This window comes from Neofelis nebulosa, chromosome 13 (genome assembly GCF_028018385.1).
Source record: "Neofelis nebulosa isolate mNeoNeb1 chromosome 13, mNeoNeb1.pri, whole genome shotgun sequence".
Taxonomy (NCBI): Eukaryota; Metazoa; Chordata; class Mammalia; order Carnivora; family Felidae; genus Neofelis; species Neofelis nebulosa.
Genome location: NC_080794.1, coordinates 12,745,183 through 12,766,857, shown reverse-complemented (window position 1 = coordinate 12,766,857; position 21,675 = coordinate 12,745,183). Strand labels below are relative to the sequence as shown.

The 21,675-nt window shown below is 44.9% G+C and overlaps 1 long non-coding RNA gene across 4 annotated transcripts in view; it reads right to left on the bottom strand.

Annotated features, from left to right (window-relative positions):
• Positions 1-21,675, bottom strand: part of LOC131492619 (uncharacterized) — a 109,658-nt gene that overhangs the window by 10,306 nt on the left and 77,677 nt on the right. For 3 of the 4 annotated variants that reach the window (XR_009252187.1, XR_009252182.1, XR_009252184.1), the window contains exon 5: positions 10,490-10,602. The exons of the other annotated variant lie outside the window; for it this stretch is intronic. This is a non-coding gene — a long non-coding RNA (uncharacterized LOC131492619). The remainder of the gene's footprint in view (positions 1-10,489; positions 10,603-21,675) is intronic. 4 annotated transcript variants of the gene reach the window in all.

Genomic DNA, 21,675 nt, shown 5'->3' with positions numbered 1-21,675 from the left:
AACTCCCTCCCAGGAGGCCCCGTTCTTTCACACGGCGGTAAGCGCCCTGCATTCGCCCGCGACCCTATCGGGGCTCCACTGCCACTCAGTGGGTCTCCAGCGAAGGTTCTTTGCTGACCTTTCCACACCACCGCTCTTCTCTTCAGTCCCTTCTCCACACAGACACGAGGTGGGTTTTTAAAAACAAAACAACGGGGGCGCCTGGGCGGCTCAGTCGGGCAAGTGTCCGACTTCAGCTCAGGTCATGATCTCACGGTTCATGAGTTCGAGACCCACATGGGGCTCAGCCTGGAGCCTGCTTCGGATTCTGTGTCTCCCTCTCTCTCTGCCCCTCCAGGCTCCAGGCTCCGGGCTCCAGCCCAGAGCCTGAAGCGGGGCTTGAAGTCACAAACCGTGAGATCATGACCTGAGCCCAAGTCGGAAGTTTAGCCCACTGAGCCACCCGGGTGCCCCTGCAATGATGGTTTAAATATGCCTACCTAGTTATACCGTTCTCTGTTTAAAACACTTCAGCAGATTTCTCTTCTACTTTGGATAAAACCTGAGCAGGACCCGTACACTCCTGGGTCAGGGGCCCAGGCTTAGCCACCAATACCATTTGATGACTCTCTGCCTTCCTCAAGAAAATTCTAGGCAGACTCACCTTCCTTCAAAACCTCTAGCTCTTCTTCATTGGGTCATGGCCTTCCTACCTCTCTTCTTAATGCACCGGGAAGCTTTTCCTTTCCCCGTCCTCCTGCTTGAGTGTCCCTTCCTCGGAGAGACCGTCCTGTGCTAGATTCCGAGTTCTTCCCGGTCTAATTCTTTTCTTGCTTTCTTTCTTTCTTTCTTTCTCTCTTTTTTTTAATGTTTACTTTTTTTTGAGAGAGAGAGAGAGAGAGAGAGAAAGAGAGTGAGTCAGAGTTGGGGAGGGGCAGGGAGGGGCAGAGAGAGAGGGAGACACAGAATCCGAAACGGGCTCCAGGCTCCCAGCTGTCAGCACAGAGCTCCACACGGGGCTCTAACTCGCCAAACCGTGAGATCATGACCTGAGCTGACTAGACCATCCAGGCGCAGCCCCCGCCCCCCCCCAATCTTTCTTACAGCATCCTGTTCTTTGCTTTGATCTCACTTCGCACAATGGATAATTTTGCATGTATTTGTATGTGTGTCTGTCTCTCTTGTTCACTAGGCTATACCTAGTCTCCACGTAGCAGCTGGCACTCACTAAAATGTATATTGCGTATAATTTACAGAGTTCAAAGTATAGGCATAAAAGGAGAAGTTATAATGAATTTTGAAAAGGATGGCCTATTTTCCTTAAACTTAATTTCCCAGTGTTCCTACTTTAACAGACGGGATTGTAAAGCAGCACCGACTGATGAAGGATTGATAAGGATTTTCGGGTCATCACCACAAAAAAAGACACCCTCCTTCTACCATATCAAATTTGTCCCCATTGTCCTCAAGACCTAAAACTTTATAACATATTTTTCTTTTGGTTCTAAATACATACTTTTTTTTTTTTTCTTTCAAAAATGCTTTAGAGGCTTGAGATCGTAAATGAGAAATTCAGGTGGCTTTCTTGGAGATGTTATGAGTCGGGTCCTAGGAACCTGTTTCCAAGGCAGTCAGCATGAAATAGTCGTTTCCCATGACCGTGAAGCGTGGACAGTCTGCTATCTGTGTTGTGTGCGTCAGCTCCCTGCTTCAGACTGCTGTCCTGAAATACCGTTCTGGGCCGGATCTCTGTTGTCGTATGTGCCCCGGGCATAAAACGGAGTTACAGTCCACCCCTCCGTTTGTTGCAGTGACCGACACGAGGGTTTGCAGGTACCGGGCCACGGTGTGTTTGGCATTACGATTTCGTTCAGTGGCCGAAAAGGAAACATTTGCTCTCTTTTGGTTTTACAATAATGTTTTTATTTTTTAATGTTTATTCATCTTTGAGAGACAGAGTGCGAGCCCGGGAGGGGCAGAGAGAGGGAGACGCAGAATCGGAAGCAGGCTCCGGGCTGTCAGCACAGAGCCTGACGCGAGGCTCAAACTCATAAACCGGGAGATAGTGACCGGAATGGATGTCAGACGCTTCACTGACTGAGCCACCTAAGGCGCCCCTACAATAACGGTTTTACTAGAAAAGTCATGTATGTATATTGTGAAAGCTGAAAAATGTCGAGACGTGTAAGGAAGGGAATGAAAATTGCTGATGAACCTCACCATCGAGAAGTAATCACTGTTAATATTTTGGCTTATTTGCTTTTGGGTGTTTTTTACATTGTGAAATTGCTGATATTTGATCCCTTTGACCTACAAATGTGCTAATTTCATATTTGTTTCATAATATTCATATTTATTATTTACCCAAATGTATCGAAATAATGTCCCATACATATTATTTTACATATGTAAGAGCATCCTAAACACATTGTTTTCTAGCTTGCTTTTCTGATTTAACATTATGATTTAAGCATTTGTTCATAATATAGAAACTTCTGAAAACCTTGTCATGAATGACTATTATATTCCAGTGTCTGGGTGTACCACCGTTGACCTAATCATTTCCCTGCTATTGGACATATCTGTTGTTTCCTTTACAAATCGTGCTCTGGTAAACATCTATCAAATTATTTGTACCTATTTGAGATTACTTTCAGTTTTAGAAATGAGATTCCTGGTTACAGTTCACATCGACAGGTTTTCCTTGCTATCCAAAAGTTTGCTTTGTCCCTTCCCTTTTTAAAAAGACCAACATCTAGTGTTCACGTTTTTTGGCTAAGCTGAAGAAAAGTTTCACTTTCAGTAAATGGTAATTGTTTCTTTGCTTTAGGCCCTTTTGGCTTACAAAGGGTTTCACAAGAATGCTCTCTTTTCAGATAGAGGAGGAAATCTGGATTTTAAGGTCTATTGATACATATTGCCAGGAACTGGATTTTAAAAAGAAACGTACGTTCTAGGAATGCAAGGGCCTTGTTTGTTTTGCCCACCTCTGTCTCCCCGGTGACTAGACCACGACCTGTCACTTTGAAGATACTTCATAAGATATTTGTTCAACGGATCAACATATGGCACCAGCCGCTGAAAATAAAGGAAGTTTTAGAAAAGAGCACGTACCTCTCAGCCTCTCTCCTGTATCAGAGATATTTTACAGTGGTTGATAACTACATGGTAAAGCTTGCTGTGTAACCTTGGGAACGGTGTGACCTCTCTGGGCCTCAGTTTTCCCCTCTATAAAATGAGACTGAAAGGATCAACCTCACCGAGTTGGGGTGGGGATTAAAGCAGGTAATTTGTACAGAGACGCGTTATGGCACCAAATATGTAGTACTTGCTCAGTGAATGTTTTTATTACAATTTTATATAACTGCGAAATCTTGAAAATATTTTTCCCCAAAACGTAAATAAGGAAAACTGATGATTCTATGTAAACATCTCACAAAATGAGTCAAGAAACACAACTGTGAAAATTTTTTCTAATGTTTATTTATTTTTGAGAGAGAGAGAGAGAGAGAGAGAGGGAGTTGACAGAGCACAAGCGGGGGAGGAGCAGAGAGAGAAGGAGACGCAGAATCCGAAGCAGGCTCCAGGCTCTGAGCTGTCAGCACAGAGCCCGACGCAGGGTTTGAACTCACTAACCGCAAGATCACAACCTAAGCTGAAGTCACATGCTTAACCGACTGAACCACCCAGGCGCCCCCAGCTGTGAAAATTTTATAAGAATGCACGACTTTTTAAATTGCTTGTTGGTTGTTTTTATTATCCCAGGCCCACTCCTCTCTAATGGCCGGCAGAAAAATCTTCCCAGGAGAAAGAGTTCGTCTTTGCAGGGGAATGAGGCAGGGGTGGGCTGGGGGAGACTGGGGACACAGCCTGGTTTCCCAGGGGAGTGTGGCTGAGTGGAAAAAAAAGGAGGCACCTGCAGGGATTCGGACGGGAGCCAGAGGCAGGGAGCAAGCCAAGGGTGAGGAGGGCTTTGGGACTTGAAGACTTTCAGCCGCGGACAAGCTGAGGAGTTGTGTGGCAGGGCGGGGTCACGGGGAGCAGGGGTGGCGTGGACGCTAAGTGGGGGTCGAGCAGGGGCTGGGGTTGAGGCCAAGTGCTGTCACACCGAGCACGGACTGGCAGCAGGCAGGCAGTGCCGGCAGGGCTGTGCTATGTTCTGCCATTTCACCTACAATGATTATCACAAACCTACTATGTGCCAGCCACTCCTGCAGGCCAGGGGAGTCAGCAGTGAACAAACAGGGAATCAAACACCCCAGCTTTTGTGGAACTGTGTTCAAATGGGAGGGTCTAGACGACAAACAATAAATATGACACATAAGTACATGATGTAACATGTAAGAAGGTGATCGATGCGTTGAAAAGAAAACAGCTACATAACGGAGAAGGCAAGTGTGGATGGCGGAGGGAAGTTTGCACTATTAAAGGGGGTTTGTATGGGTAGGCAGGGTTTCAAAAGTGATGTTGGGGCCAAGATTTAAAGGATGTAAGGGAAGAAGGTGCACAGATACAGGGAGAGAGTGGTCTAGGCAGATGACCAGCATGTGCAGAGGCCCCAAGGTAAAGCATGTCTGGTTTTGAGTAAAAACAGGGAGGCAGGCCAGAGCGCCTAGGGCACAGAGAACGGTTGGCAGCAAAGGTAGAGAGATTAACGGGGACCAGTTAGCAGGGAGCCCGGAGACCGTGGTCATATGGGACGGTCCTTGATCAGAGCTTCTCAGCGATGTTCTGTACTTAACGCATATTTCATAAGAAGGGTTTCCTCACGCCATGCTCAGGCTGCTCAAACGGAATGCAGGACTAAGAATATACTTCCAAATTTCACCATTCAGTCACTTTCCACGGTTCCCTCCCCCATGACAGGCCAACCCTGAGGAAAGAAGCAGGAGATGAAGGTGAGCCCAGACACGCACCCCCTGGGTATTGACTTGGGGCAATTTCCGATATGTTGTAAGGTTCTGGTTGCTGGGTCCAACCCTCATGTTCCTGAACCTTCCACCCCTTCAGGTGCATAACTGCAGACCCCTCAGCTCTTGGGAGAATAGGACCCTCCCTACGGACACCAATATGGAAAGAGCTTGACAAAGTGGGAAGGTCTAATTCCCCAAAAGGAGCCCAAAGCTGTGGTAGCTCTTTTCTGCTAAAAGGATCTTTGTGATGATTAACAAAACCACTCACAATAATGAAACAGGGGTGAGTATGATTAGGGACTATGATCACTCAGGATCTCTGTGAGTAAACATATCAATTCAAAACTCTTCAAAATACTCAAAATCCTCCAGCTTTAGAGTCAGACAAGATAAAGCATTTATTTACATTTTAAGGTATCGAGGAGTGAAAATATTATGCCTGTAAGAGCTGTTTACAGCTTTACCGTTTTTTAAGCTTCATCTCAGAATTATTTTATTTTTTATTATTTTTTTTAACATTTATTTATTTTTGAGAGAGAGACAGAGCGTGAGCAGCAGAGGGGCAGAGAGAGAGGGAGCCACAGAATCCGAAGCAGGCTCCAGGCTCCGGGCCATCAGCACAGAGCCCAACGCGGGGCTCGAACCCACAAACCGCGACATCATGACGTGAGCTGAAGTCAGACACTCAACTGACTGAGCCACCCAGGCGCCCCCATCTCAGACTTATTTTTAAACACATGTGCGCTCTCTATGGAAACCCAAAGCTTCAGAATATTTAAGTTCCGGTGATGTTGAAATACTAAAATAAATATTTAGAGGGGTGCCTGTGTCTCCCTCTCTCTCTCTCTGCCCCTCCCCTGCTCATGCTCTGTCTCTCTCTCAAAAATAAATACACATTAAAACATTTTTCAATGAGGGGCGCCTGGGTGGCGCAGTCGGTTAAGCGTCCGACTTCAGCCAGGTCACGATCTCGCGGTCCGTGAGTTCGAGCCCCGCGTCAGGCTCTGGGCTGATGGCTCGGAGCCTGGAGCCTGTTTCCGATTCTGTGTCTCCCTCTCTCTCTGCCCCTCCCCCGTTCATGCTCTGTCTCTCTCTGTCCCAAAAATAAATAAAAAACGTTGAAAAAAAAAATTTTAAAACATTTTTCAATGAATATTTAGAATCCACATTACAGGTGTGTTTTCAATTCGTGTGAGTATATGTAAAATACAGCTTTTCAGTAGTTTAACGACATCAGAAGGCTCTGCCAAGGAGTGGGGAGCAAATGAGTGGGGGCTGTGTACTTGGAACTTAGCCACTTGGAGAAGCTACTCCTGAATGCTGAGGTATCAATCACCCGCACAGACATTTCTTTGTTGGCGTGACAGGTTGCTGACCTTAGATCTCCAACCCGGCCCCGGACGGCCCCTTCCAGATACAGCTCTGGGCCAGACCGCTTGCTCAGGTCGCCCTCCCAGCCAGCTGTGCCGAGGGACAGGCCTCAAGTCCCCCGCGGGCCTGGTGCGTAGGCCCACATCTTCAACACCATCAATTTCCTCCCCGCAATATGCTCTCCTCAGTCCACAACTACCGCTTTTTTAGTTGTTCTGAATAAAAAGCTAGAAGAAGACGCAGTCCTTGGAACCACACCCCTCGCCTCCACCCACCATCCCGCCACCGTGTACGTCTAATAAATCAACTAATCTCAACAACTCCATCTCCAGAAGATGTAGTAACTCCGTCCCCTTCCCCCCATCTCCACTGCCAAATGCCTGGTCTATACCTTCATGATCGCTGGCCTTGGTGGTTGTGACCGCTGCCTAGATGCTCCCTGTCGCCCTCCTCATGGCAGTCAGAGTGGTTTTAATACCTTTTATTATTTTTTTAACGTTTTATTTATTTTTGAGAGAGAGAGACAGAGCACAAGATGGGGAGGGGCAGAGAGAGAAGGAGACAGAATCCGAAGCAGGCTCCAGGCTCTGAGAGCACAGAGCACAGAGCCCCAGCACAGAGCCTGCTGCAGGGCTTGAACTCGTGAACCACGAGATCATGACCTGAGTCAAAGTCGGACGCTTAACCGACTGAGCCACCCGGGCGCCCCCAGAGTGATTTTTTTTTTTTTTTAAATTTTTTTTTTTTCAACGTTTTTTATTTATTTTTGGGACAGAGAGAGACAGAGCATGAACGGGGGAGGGGCAGAGAGAGAGGGAGACACAGAATCGGAAACAGGCTCCAGGCTCCGAGCCATCAGCCCAGAGCCTGACGCGGGGCTCGAACTCACGGACCGCGAGATCGTGACCTGGCTGAAGTCGGACGCTTAACCGACTGCGCCACCCAGGCGCCCCAGAGTGATTTTTAAAAACCTGTACAGATCATTTCACTCCTCTGTCTGAAATCTTACACATCCTTCACTGCAGTAAAATAAAATTCAAATTCCTGACCTCGGGCTACAAGACTATGACTTGACCAGACTTTTACCGAACTTTCTGACTTGATCTTCAGCCTTGGCAGCTATATTCCAGCCACTCTTGCCTTCTTTTGTTTCCTGAACCCGCTCAGTTAGTTCTGGCCTTTGTATACCTGGTGTTCCTTTCTCTAGACAGTTCCCCCACCCCCACCCCCATCTTCTCAAGGCCATCTCTTTATCATTGAGATCTCCACTTCATTACCATTCCTCAAAGAGGACTTCCGCAAACCCCCAGTATAGAGGGGCCCCCACAAGTCAGCCTCTACCCTCTTTTAACCCTCAAGATGATCCTCTTTATACTTATTTTTCCTTGTGGCTATCTCCCACCCCGTGCGCAAAATGTGAACTCCGTGAGAAAAGGAATTCTGTCTGTGCAGGTTTTTACTTTATCCCTAGCAGCTGGAATAGTGTTTGGTAACTACAGGGCACTTGCTAGGTATTTGGTGAATGAGCCAAGTTTTCTTCTGCTGGGGTGGGTTTCCATCTAAGAATCTGGCACAGCTTGGTAATCTTTATTTCCAACTCATAAATCCGGACGGACTGTTTCTCCCTGGCCACACATCGGACAGGATTGCACGCCCCCTTCTCACTAGGGGGCCTCACAGGGAGAGAGAGAACGGGTGCTCTGGCCCAGGTCCAAAAGCCCAACTCAAAAGACGCAAAACTCCTGCCCTCGGATGTATAAACTGGCAGCACCATCTTCCCACTTCTTAGAACAGTTTGCATTAAAAAAAAAATTTTTTTTAACGTTTTATTTATTTTTGGGACAGAGAGAGACACAGCGTGAGCGGGGGAGGGGCAGAGAGAGAGGGAGACACAGAATCGGAAGCAGGCTCCAGGCCCTGAATCATCAGCCCAGAGCCCGACGCGGGGCTCGAACTCACGGACCGCGAGATCGTGACCTGGCTGAAGTCGGACGCTTCACCGACTGCGCCACCCAGGCGCCCCAGTGTTTATTTTTGAAAGAGAGAGAGACAGACTTTAAGCAGAGGAGGGTCAGAAAGAGAGAGGGAGACACAGAATCGGAAGCAGGCTCCAGGCTCCGAGCCATCAGCCCAGAGCCCGACGCAGGGCTCGAACCCACAGACCGCGAGATCGTGACCTGGCTGAAGTCGGACGCTCAACCGACGGAGCCCCCCAGGCGCCCCTAGAACGGTTTGCATTTATATGTAGGTGTTCTATGGACGAAGACTAATATCCGTCTCATTAGTTCTCTGCTATTTCCATACAACAGAGAGGGAAGAGGAGTTACCCCGTTTCCGCTGGGAAACTTAGCAAATGCTACTGAAATTATCTTAGGAAAAAACAAGTGGTCAGGGGCGCTCGGCTGGTTCGGTCGGTAGAGCACGCGACTCTTGATCTTGGGGTCGATGGGTTCCAGCCCCACCGGTGGGTGTAGAGGTTACTAAAACTTAAAATCTTAAAAACCAACAAACACATGGCCAGTGCTATTTGAAATACGGAAAATCAAGACCAAGAGCCATATGATCTCGCAAGCTAACTAAAGGACACACAACTTCGGGCTCTGAGGCATAAGCACGGTTAACAGAGAAGGCGATGATCTAGAAAGTAGACTGGCAACAGAGGCTATTTTTATCTTTTAGGCAATGCCTTCCATGAGTGAGTGTTTTGGGTTTTTTGACGTTGAAATAGCTCCCTGCTGTCTTTAGCGTATTAGGGATTTACTCGTTTTCTGATTATGAAGGTAGTGTGCATTTGGAAAACGCTGGTGCGGGGTGATTTAGCTAGCTGGGTCAGGACAGAGTGAAGGGAAGCCCGCGCAGACCAGCCTGGGTGTAGGGCCACACTGCCCCCTGGAGGTCTGCTGTGTGCACTGAGAGTGCCCGGCCGCCGCCACCTGCTGGACCCTGAATGTGTCTAGTGATTCCAGCAGGGGTGAGGGGTCCTGTGGCAGGGCACTTGCCCCAGGCCCACAGCAGGCTTCACTCAAAAGCAGACCTGCCTGGTAGCCTTGGGCTTCTCCTGGAGGCCGAAATAGGGGACAGTCATCAGCTCCTGACAGAAAACACCGTGGGTGAGGCTGCAGTCTGCGGTGGCAGAGAGACAGCAGTCAGAAAGAGCAGTCGTGGATGCGTCCTTCCCACCCCTGCCTCGCCTCCCTGTGCCTGTGGACAATGCCAGGACGGGTGCCACCAGGAGCCATCAGAGAAGAGGCGGGAGCTCTCCGGGTGGCCAAGGTGAAAGAGAACACCAGAGGGCGTGGTTCTGAAGAAGCTTCAAGAAGCACAGCACGATGGGCAACACAGGGGCAGGGAGCAGAGCCTCGCGCATCAGGCAGACCAGCTTCAGAGATCCGTGGAGCTGTTCTGACTCTGCGGCTCTGCTCTTACAAGAGAAAACCAGCAAGGGCTTCTCTGGACACGACTGGATGCGTACAGTCAGCAGAGGGGTGGGGCCTCTGAGCACTAGGGTTCCAGTGATTGCAAATTCGTGTGTCAACGAGATGTTTTTACTCATGGCTTGGCGACTCAGGAACCACACAGTTTATGCAGAAAAGAGGAAAGACAAGCCTGCCGACTTAAGTAGGCTTAACATCAACACAGCCACTTTCTACCAGTATGATGTACTTCCTTCTAACTTCTTCCTATTTTTATGCTGTGCATACAATTTCGTTTCCTACTGTCTCATTCATAACAAAAGCTCTTTGCCTTCGTGCTTTTGAAAAAACAGGTTGATCATCTCTTACACGGTTAACATCACATGACCCAGACATCCTACTCCTAGGGAAATAAACAGTGACGGGAGCACAAAATCCTGCACACGAGTGTGTATGGCGGCCCCGTGCATCACCAAACACTGGCAACAACCCAGATGCCCCGCGGTGGGTAAATGGCCAAACCAGCATACGGCGGAATACCACTCAGCAACGAAAAAGAAAAGAGCTATGGACACGCACGAGGGTGTTGGTGAGCCCCAAAGACATGCTAAGCAAAAGAAGCCAGTCCCCAAAGATCAACGCATGACTGATGATTCCATTTCTTTGAAATGTTCCTGAAAAGACAAAACTGTAAGCACAGAAAACAGCTTCAGAGCGTGGAGTCCCGGCTGCCAGGACTTTGGGGGTGAGGGCAGGACGCACGACACAGGAATGGCAAAGGCAGTGTTTGGGGAGGGTGGAACTGTTTCTTACCTTGATCTTGTTGGTGGGTACACCAATCTGTATAGATGCCAGAATTCACAGGACTGTGTACACAAAAAGTCAATTTTATTGTGTGCCGATTTTAACAGAACAGGCTGAAATGCCTATAAAACACAATTTAAAATAACTTTTTAATAAACATTACAGCAGGGGGCTTGTGTTATTATTTAGGCACCTCTTCCCCTGCTGTGGGAGTGTTCCTATTTCTGGACAGACAAAGCTGTAGTGAAAACTTTAGGGGCGTACATCTTTGTTCAGGTTTGGGATTTTTTTCATCAGCATGGACCGGAAGTGGAATTACTGAGATGATGGGTAGGAATATTGTTGGAACCCCTGATATCGCCAACAAATTGCTTTCCACTCAGGGTTATGTCAGTTGCCTACCCCACCCTCCATTGGCCGTGGCTGAGATTCACTGGTTTGGACATTCTTAAGTATGGGAAATTAGAAGATTTATTCAGGGTTGTTTGGAGAATCCTTGTAGGGAGGAAAGAAGCGTAAGAGAAGCCGAGGTGTGTGAACGTCTAGACCAGAAGAGAAACTCGACCTTCAGACCTGAAGATTATGTGCTTCATCTTTTTGTGCTATTCTGACAATGCCAACTTTTCTCCTCACCTTCCTTTGCCCCCGTAACTTTCAGGATTGATGTCCGTTTTTTCATTTCTTCTTCTCCCTCCCTTTTAGCCCTAATGCAAGGGCAAAGTTAGGTTTGCTAGTGAGAAGGCTATTTTTTTTAATTTTTTTTAATGTTTATTTATTTTTGAGACAGAGAGAGACAGAGCACGAATGGGGGAGGGGCAGAGAGAGAGGGAGACACAGAATCGGAAACAGGCTCCAGGCTCCGAGCCATCAGCCCAGAGCCTGACGCGGGGCTCGAACCCACGGACCGCGAGATCGTGACCTGAGCTGAAGTCGGACGCCCAACCGACCGAGCCACCCAGGCACCCCGTGAGAAGGCTATTTTATGTCACCTAGTAATCTTTTTTAAAACACCGATCGTACGAAAGGCACTGTTCCAGCCATTGTGAGACGTGGCAACGAGCAAAAAGAACAGTGTCTGCGAGCACGGGACCTGCTATACAACAGGGAGAGGTGGAGATAATATTACTTCCCTGCTCAGCACCACCTTTCTCTCTTCTGTGTTGCTGATGATGACACAGAAAATGATGACACCAACAGATACCACTGAGCCTTTTGGAGACAGCGCGATCACTCTAAGTTCCCTTCATCAATTTCACAAAAGATGAGAAATTGTGCCTGTGAAATGTGAAATGTGGCAGACTGTGCCTGCCGGGGCAGGTGAATCCACCTCAGTGCATTCCAGGTAGGGGAATGGCATGTGCAGAGGTGGGGAGTACAGGAGTGTGACCCTTTCCCTCCCTCCCATGTGCTTGTATGACAACAAACAGCATTCGAAGACCTCCTCTCTGGAGGTAAAGAGAAGCTGATTCAATGGCCCCCATTTGCGGACATCGGCTCGCTGGGGGAAGTGGGAAGGCCTGGTCCCCAAAGCAGCAAGCCCCCACACGGATAGAGACATCAGGTATAATAAATTGGAAAACTCAGGGAAGGAAACATCTGTTCTGCATGCTTAAGCACCAAGGCACTCTCGAGTTAGGAATTTCCGCTCCGTGCTCTAGGTGCTGAGAATGAGTCTGCAAGGTTCATAGCCACTGAAAGAGGTGCATCGTCTCTCTCCAACTTTTACAGTGATTATTTTCGAATGCTTTCGATAGGAAATTGAAAAGGGATCGGAGGAAAGGAACGGTGACTGGCAGAGCTGAAGAGGAATTGATGAAAGAGTCAGTACAGCTAAGAAATGTTGGGAAATGAACTGTAATGACAGACTGAAAAATGCCTTCGGCTAATGTAACCAACTCAACAAAGCCATTGTACTGTATATGTCGTACTCACTTTACCACAAATCTATGTAGACTGAAAGGTACATGATGAAATGCATGAACCTCCTGCACTTAGGGTCTGAACAAATGCGTAGATGTTTGAGAAAATAAAATGTGGATATTCTGTTATTGTATTCTTTGGAACAGGATGCTTCCCCCCCTCCCGTAATAAACACCTTTTTCTTTCTCTATGTCCTCAGTTTCCCCCATAAGGTATCAGCCATGTATTGCTTTCTAACGTACTATTGGTTTTCAAGTTTACTCTTGACCTTATGATATACAGCAAAAACTCACAAGTCCTATCAGGTGGCCAAGTGTGATATTTCTAAGGCCAATCGTGGGCACAGGCCACCGTTTTTCTTATCATGATGCTGTATATTATTTATACAAGAATACATCTTACATATTTCAAAGCCGCTTTCCAAATATTGCTCCATTGAACTTAACCAGAGCTTGGAGATGGGTTATGCAAATATTTTTTACCCTCGTTTTGTAAAGGGGGAAATTGGGAGCCTGAGAGTGACTTTCCCCAGGTCACACAGGGAACGAGGACAAGACACTACGTTTTCTAACTCCTGTTACTCTGCTTTTTCTAGTCCAGTATCTGCTCCATGCTTGAGTATAACCAGGACGCTCCATTTCCTGGGAAACTCTCAGGGAAATTATCCCTGCTCCCAAGCCCTTTGCCTTTGTCTAATTTCTGCTTAAGTTCATGTCCTCTCCCATTTGCCTTTCTGGGAAGACATGTATCTGCAGCGCGGAGAAGACTGGAGATGCCAGCATGGAAGACAGAAAGTTCAAAGGGACACCTAGTAGTGGCCCAGAGCATTGCCCTGGATTACCTGAGGACACCAGCAACTACGTGGGCATAAGCATTTGGCTTAAGAACCACAATGTAGGTAGTGACCTTGGAGACCTCCACATAGCAATCTAAAACAGGGAAAGTCATGGCCAAGGTCCAAAGTAGATGGGACTAACCACGAGGACAGTGGTCAGAGGGGGGTTTGGGCCAGCAGTGGCCCAGGGTGAGCCACATCAGCAAGGTTGGAGCTGTAGCAAAGTGGCCGCTGGCACAATGGTCAAGAGGGATAGTGATGTCCACATCCCATTGGGAGGGGGTGGGAGAGCAGGCGTGTTGCCTTCTGTGGTGGTATCTATCATTGCGCACAGGGGCATAATCATTTCTTCTAACGCTGGGCTGCTGGGTCTCCTCCTTGACTCTTCTTGGGATTCTGAGACAAGATCGGAGGCATGTGAGGGACAGGAAGAAACACAAAGGGAAACAAATAGGCAGGGATTACACTAAAAGCATCTTCAGTGAGAAATTGCAAAGGTGAACAAATGCATTCCTCCCCACTCTCTTTGATGTAACTTCAAAATAAGCATCATTACCAAAGACCATTCTGGGGGGATGTTGAGGGAGAAGTCAAGTCACCACCCCGGCGCTGAGTCTACATTTGCAAATACCCCCTCGGAGACACTGGGTGTGTGTTTGGAAAGGGGCTGTGGTCTGGTGTTAGGTAGCTGGGTGCCAATGACCTCGTGAACTTTGGTTCAAATTGTTGAGATGACCTGAGGTTGCTCCCCAAGCCAGTAAGACCTGGACGGTGATTCTCAGATGCCCGAGAATCACCTGAGGATTCGGATTCAGTGGGTTTGGAGTGAAGCCCAAGAGTCTGATTTTCTAACAAGCTCAGGTGATGCCTATGATCCTGTTTCACAGACCACTCAACACGGCACCTCGGCACCACAACGTGTAACCAGGTCGGAGAATCCCATTAGGGGCCAAGAACTTAAAAAGAGAAAGCTGTATTTTAATAATTGAAAATATAAAAAAAAAACATTGATTGAGTTTATACTGTCCATGTCCAAGGCACTTGGCGATAGGAATTATGAAATATTCAGAAAAAGCATATTCCTCTCACTTTTGTTACAAAGTGTATTTGTATACTATGCCACAAAGTGCAAAACTTGAAAGTGGCTAAAATCTTCCCCATAGAAAGCACTGTACTTAGGGCTCGTGCTCCAAGATGAAGGGAAAAAGACAAGATGTAATAGTATGAGACAGTAAAGTCATAGGTGATGTCTTATGCAATGGGAATAAAGTATGCCATATATACTAAATTTTAAAAAGCATTACTTTGCACAAAAACTAACAAGAATCATATTAACTGAAAAATATTTCTTTAATCGGTTGGCTTCTCTGATTTGCAGCTGTTCCCCCAGGTCCAGGTCCTTGCTCTCATTCAGAAGACCTCTCACCCACAGGGCACACTTGAATAGAAAATGCTACCCCTTCCTCAAGACACTTGATGTCCACCTGGCTGAAATGTGTTACATGTATCGATTTTGTTAGAACAAGATACTGTACTGCCATCTGCTAGAAAACTGTAGCAAGAAAATCACAAATGTACGATGGGAATGGCATTTCCTTAGATGTGACGGTCTTTGCAGTAGACAGTGTGTGCAACCATAGACATGAGTCTCCCATCTGAAAAGATATTTGTGGAATGAATAAGTGAATATGTCCCACTGATCCTGGTTGGACTTTGAGGCTGTAATCTGCCAGTACCCTCATCTGCCACTAGCTAGGAAGCTCAAAATTATGCAGAGTGATAAGAGACAGGTAAGGGGAAGGCCTAAATGAATGCTTCTTGAACTTTAACGGGGACATCATTTAATGATCAGCAAGATGGCGGATGAGGAGATCCCAGCCCTGGTCTCCCTACAAAAACAATGATTTATGAACTACCCACCACGAAAATAGTTCTGAGAGACCTCTGGAGTACAAATAAAAAGCAGCAGCAACTCAGTAGAGCACAAAAACAGAGGATGGCTACACAGAAAAGTATAGGAAGCATCTTACCTATGTTACCCCATTCCCCCAGCCCAGTACCTCTCAGCACCAAGAGGAATACCCTTGGTCACAACCTCCTGCAGGGGAAAAGTTAAGCAAGTGGACCCCAGCAGCCTTTGCCACGGAGGATACCAGCAATGCTCACCACTGCTGTGGACACTTACAACCTTTGCCACTGAGGACCCCCACTCTTTGCTGATGTTGACCTCAGCTGACAGAGCTTCTTGGGGTCGACACCACTGTGCTCCCTGAAGCAGAGCTGCCACACCCTACCTAGCTGGCATCCTCACACCCATGCAAAGGTGAAGAAGTTTTTCCCCCACTGAAACCAGTCCAGAAAATCTGGAAGAGGTGACTGTTCCTTCAAATGTGCAGACATCAATGCGAGGCTGTAGTTCCTTCTAAGGAACACAAAAATAATCAAGGAAATAAAAACCAAAAGGAACAGACTAAATCTCCAGTAGCCAACCCCAAAGAAATAGATATCTACAAACAATTCAAAATAGTTGTTTTAAAGAAGTTCAGCAAGCCACAAGAAAACACAGAAAATTCAAAAAAATCAGAAAAACAATACACGAACAAAACGAGAAGTTCAAAAGAGATAGAAATCACAAAATAGTACCAAATAGAAATTCTGGATATGAAGAATACAATGAATAAAATGAAAAATACAGCAGAAAACTTCAACAACAGATTCAATGAAGGAGGAGAAAGAATCTACAAACTCAAAGACAGATAATTTGAAGTTACCCAGTAAGAGGAGGAAAAAGAAAAAAAATAGTAAGAGTGAGAAAAGCCTATCAGATTTACAAGACACCGTCAAATGAATAAATATATATATCTTTTATGGCAGTCCCAGGAGAAGAGGGAGAGAGAAAGGGGCAAAAAATTCATTTAAAGAAAATGGCTGGGGGCGCCTGGGTGGCTCAGTTGGTTAGGCGGCCGACTTCAGCTCAGGTCACGATCTCGCGGTCCCTGAGTTCAAGCCCCGCGTCCGGCTCTGTGCTGACGGCTCAGAGCCCGGAGCCTGTTTCAGAATCTGTGTCTCCCTCTCTCTCTCTGACCCTCCCCCGTTCATGCTCTGTCTCTCTCTGTCTCAAAAATAAATAAACGTTAAAAAAAAAAATTAAAAAAAAAAAAAAGAAAATGGCTGCAATTTTTTCAAATTTTGGGAGGGATATGGATTCTAAGACCAAGAATCACATGCTCTACTGACTAACCAGCTAGGCAACACTTTGGAAATGGATTCCAGATTCATGAACTTCAAATGATTCTAAACAGGATCATTATAAAAAGACTACACCATGATACTGTATATCCAAAATGTCAAGATACGACAAAGAGAGAATTCTGAAAACAGCAAGAGAAAAAAGACTCATCACATATAAAAGCATCCTCACCCCACTGCATTACGACTGAGTGGACTTCTCAGCAGACACCTTGCAGGCCAGAAGAGAGTAGGACCATATATTCAAAGCACTGAAAGAAAAAAATTGCCAACCAAGAATACTATACCAGGAGAATTTTCCATTAAAATTGAAGGAGAGGTAGCATCTTTCCAGAGAAAAACTGCTATTATATTTGTCTTGCAAGAAATGCTTAAGGGAATTCTTCAACTTGAAGCAAAAAACATGCTAAACAGCAATACAAAAGCATATAAAAGCATGAATCTAACTGGTAAAGGTACATATATAGACAAATGAAGAATAATGAAACACAGTAATGGTTATAATAAATTATTTTAACTAATATAAAGATTAAAATCTAAAAATGTGTTAATGTATACACAGTATAAAAAGAAGTAAAGGCTGACTCCAAGGACATAAAGATGGGGAAGGGGGATTGAAAATGTAGCGTTTTTGTATGCAATCAAAATTAATGTTTATGCAAACTAAAATAGATGGTTATAACCAAAAGATATTTTATGCAATCTTCAAACTAATTACAAAGAAAAAAACCTATGATAGATACACAAAAGATTTTCAAATCACTACAAAAATTCATTAGAAGACAAAGGAAGACAGCAAGAGAGGAGCAAAGAGACAAAGCAAATGCAAAATAGAAAAAAAATTAACAAAATGGCAAAAGTAAGTCCTCACACATCAATAATTACTTTAAGAGTGCCTGAGTGGCTGAGCCAGTTGAGCCTGATTCTTGACTTTGGCTCAGGTTATCATCTCATGTCAGGAACTCAAGCCCTGCATCAGGCTCTGGGCTGGCATCTTGGAGCCTGCTTGGGATTCTGTCCCTCTCTCTGTTCCTCTCCCACTTGCTTGCACACACATGCTTTCTCTCCTCAAAATAAATAAACATTTTAAAAAATTACTTTAGGGGTGCCTGGGTGGCTCAGTCAGTTAAGCGTCCGACTTCGGCTCAGATCATGATCTCGCTGTCCATGAGTTCAAGCCCCACGTCGGGCTCTGTGCTGACAGTGCAGAACCTGGAGCCTGTTTCAGATTCTGTGTCTCCCTCTCTCTGTGACCCTCCCCCATTCATGCTCTGTCTCTCTCTGTCTCAGAAATAAATAAACATTAAAAAAATTACTTTAAATGTAAATGGACTAAAGTCCCAAATCAAAAGGGATACAGCAGCTTAATGAATTAAAACCCAAGAACCATTGTGAAAATGTCTACAAGATACTCACTCTAGATTTAAAGACACACATTGGCTGAAAGCGAAGGGATGGAAAAAGATACTTCATGCAAATGGAAACCAAAAGAAAGCAGAGGTGGCTATACTGAGACAAAATAAACTTTAAGTCAAAAACTGTCTCTAGAGACAAATAAAGTCATTATGTAATGATAAAAGTCCAATGCAAAAGAAAAATACAATGACAAATATATGCACACCCAACATCAGAGCATCTAAATATATAAAGCAAACAATGACAGATCTGAAGGGAAATTGACAGTAATATAAGGCTAGTAGATGATTTCAGTACACCATTTTCAACAATGGATAGACCATTCAGATAGACAATTTAAAAAGTAACAGGTGATTTGAACAACACTATATACCAAATGGACCTAACAGAAACAGAATGTTCCACCCAACAACAGAAGAACACATATTCTGCCCAAGCACACATGGAGCATTCTCCAGGATAGATCACATGTTAAGTCATAGCACAGTCTTAAAAATTTAAGATGAAAATTATCCCAAATATCTTTTATTAAAAAAAATTTTTTTTTAAATGTTTATTTATTTTTGACAGAGAGAGACAGACAGAGTATGCATGGGGGAGGGGCAGAGAGAGAGGGAGACACAGAATCTGAAGCAGACTCCAGGCTCTGAGCTGTCACCACAGAGCCCAATGTAGGGCCTGAACTCACAGACAGCGAGATCATGACCCGAGCTGAAGTCGGATGCCCAACCGACTGAGCCACCCAGGCACCCCCCAAAATATCTTTTCTGACTATAATGGAATAACTAGAAATGAATGGCAGCCAAAAAAAAAAAAAAAGGAAAATTCACAAATATGTGGAAACTAAACAACACACTCTTGAACAACCTTTGGATCAAAGAGGATATCAAAAGTTAATTTAAAAGATATCTCGAGACAAACAAAAATGAAAACACAACAAAACAAAACTTATGAGATGCAGCAAAACTAGTACAAAAATGGAAGTTTATAATAATAAATACCTACATTAAAAAAGAAGAAAGGTTACTAAATGAACAACCTAAGTTTATACCTCAAGAAGAACAACAAATAAGCCCAAGTTAGCAGATAGAATGAAATAATAAATACTAGACAGAAATAAATTAGAGAATTGAAAAACAATAGGAAAAAAAATCAACAAAACTAAGAGTTGGTCTTTTAAACAAAATAGACAAACCCTTAGCTAGACTAAGAAAAAAAAAGAGAAAAAGACTCAAATAAAATGACAAATGAAAGGTGAGACATAACAATGGATGCCTCAGAGATAAAAAGGATCATAAAGGACTATTATGAACAATTATACACCACTAAATTGGATAATGTGAAAGGAATGGACAAATTCCCAGAAACATACAACCTACGGAAACTGAACCAAGAAGAAATAGTAGGGAAGAGTTAAGATGGCAAAGTAGTAAGGGGACCCTGGTCTTATCTCATCCCTGGAACACAGCTAGATCAACATCAAACCACTTTGAACACCTGGAAATCAATCTGAGGATTAACAGAACAATCTGCATAATTTAAGGGAAAGAACATGGCAGGTATGGGGTATGGAGAGGTGAATTGTGGGAGAGAAGAACCAAGGTGCCGAGGAGGGGAGGGAGCCCTTTCCACAGAACAGAGAAAGAGAGAGGCAGAGAGTGAGCAGTGCATGGAGTTCAAGCAGGAATAACACTTTTCCTGAAAGTAGCTAGAGGGAAAAAGAGAAAGAGTGAAAACACATGCAAGGTTCTGCACAAGAAAATTGTTCCCCAAAACCATTTGACAGGACAAAAAAGAAGGTTCTACTACTGTCAGTTTGTTACAAAAGGCACAGCACAGAGTCTGAAGTTTCAGAGCTCAGTACCTGGAGGTGCTCTGGTGAGGAAGCAAGGTGGAACCTTGAAGCCAGCAGCGCAGTCTGAAGATCCCCTGGGTCACAAGGGGAGAAGAGGTTCTCCTGCTGGGAGTGCCTTTGGTAGAGATGATACAGCCTCTCCAAGGACAAAAGACCCGGTGGGCACCATCAAGCCACTATGTTCACCCATATAGAAACAAAGATGCTGGCTGAGGGCAGCAAACCCTGACACTGGCCATGTGTTGTGATTTACCATAAACTCAGTGCTGGGTCGGCGACCATTTTCTGGGAGAAGCCAGTACCAGCCACAGCAAGGCAAAACCCTCCCCCAGAGGATGAGCATGGGTCCAAGCCATTGGGGCCTCTGTAGTGTGGGGTTTTGAAACATGGCCAATCCTGAGATAAAATTCAGGAGGGCAGCACCACCTGGTAAGGGATAGCTCAGACACAGACAGGAGGAAGGCAGGGAGCTGACAGAAGCTGGGGACACAAGAGGGGTGACTGATCATGTGTCTGTGAGAGCATGAACTTCCTCCTCCAGAGACTAGAGACTGGGGTGAAGCCATTTTCACCATTAGCCCACAAGCACAGATCACCCTCAGTTAGCTAAATAGTGCCATCAAGTGGAGAACAGAGCTGTTACATAATGCCCACCCCCTGCACCCTCTCTAGGCACATCTCTACTAGGGCAATCTGCCTGAGAATCAGAGCAGCAGGCCCCTCCCCCAAAAGACCAGCACAAATCCCTTCCACAAGTTTAGTCTAATGACCATAGACCGCTGCAAAGTTTCAGCTGTTGGGAAAACTGGATCTGGTTTCCTTTGTGTTTTTTTGTTTCTTTTACTTCTAATTTTGTTTTTGGTTTTTTTCTTGGATATAGAAAGAGCAAATTTTTTTTATCTTGTTTTATTTCATTTCACTTCATTTATTTAATTTTAAATTTTTCTCTTTTTTTCTTCTTTTTTTTTCTATAAAGCTTCTCTTAACAAGCAGACCAAAACACACCTAGGATCTAGCTTCTTTATTTGATTTTTTTAGTTTAAAATTTTTTATTTTATTTTATTATTTTTTCCTCCAAAATGACAAGATGGAGGAATTCACTCCAAAAGAAAGAACAAGAAGATACGACAGCCAGGGATCTAATCAATATGGATATAAGTGAGATGTCTGAACTAGAATTTAAAACAACAATTATAAGGATTCTAGCTAGACTTGAAAAAAAAAACATAGAAGACACTAGAGACTCCCTTACTGCAGAGATATAAGAGCTAAAATCTAGTCAGGCCAAAATTAAAAATGCTATAACCAAGAGGCAAACCAAATAGATGCGATTACAGTGAGGATGGATGAATCAGAGGAATGAATCAGTGATATAAAAGATAAAATTATGGAAAATAATGAAGCTGAAAAAAAGAGGGAAACAAAAGTCATGGATCATGAAGGCAGACTTAGAGAACCAATGACTTATTAAAACGGAATAACATTCATATCATAGGAGTCCCAGAAGATGAAGAGAGATAAAGGGACAGAAGGTTTATGTGAGCAAATTATAGCTGAAAACATCCTTAATCTGGGAAAGGACATAGACATGAAAATCCAAGCACAGGGAACTCCCATTAAATTCAACAAAAGCTGGCCATCACCAAGGCATATCATAGTCAAATTCACAAAATACTCAGATAAGGAAAGAATCTTGAAAGCAGCAAAGGAATAAAAGTCCTTAACCTAAAAGGGAAGACATCAGACTTGCAGAAGATCCATCCACAGAAACTTGCTAGCCAGAATTCAGTGGCAGGATATATTCAACATGGGAATGTTGAATGGGAAAAATATGCAGCCAAGAATACTCTATCCAGCAAGGCTGTCGTTCAGAAAAGGAGAGATAAAGAGTTTCTCAGACAAACAAAAACTAAAGGGGTT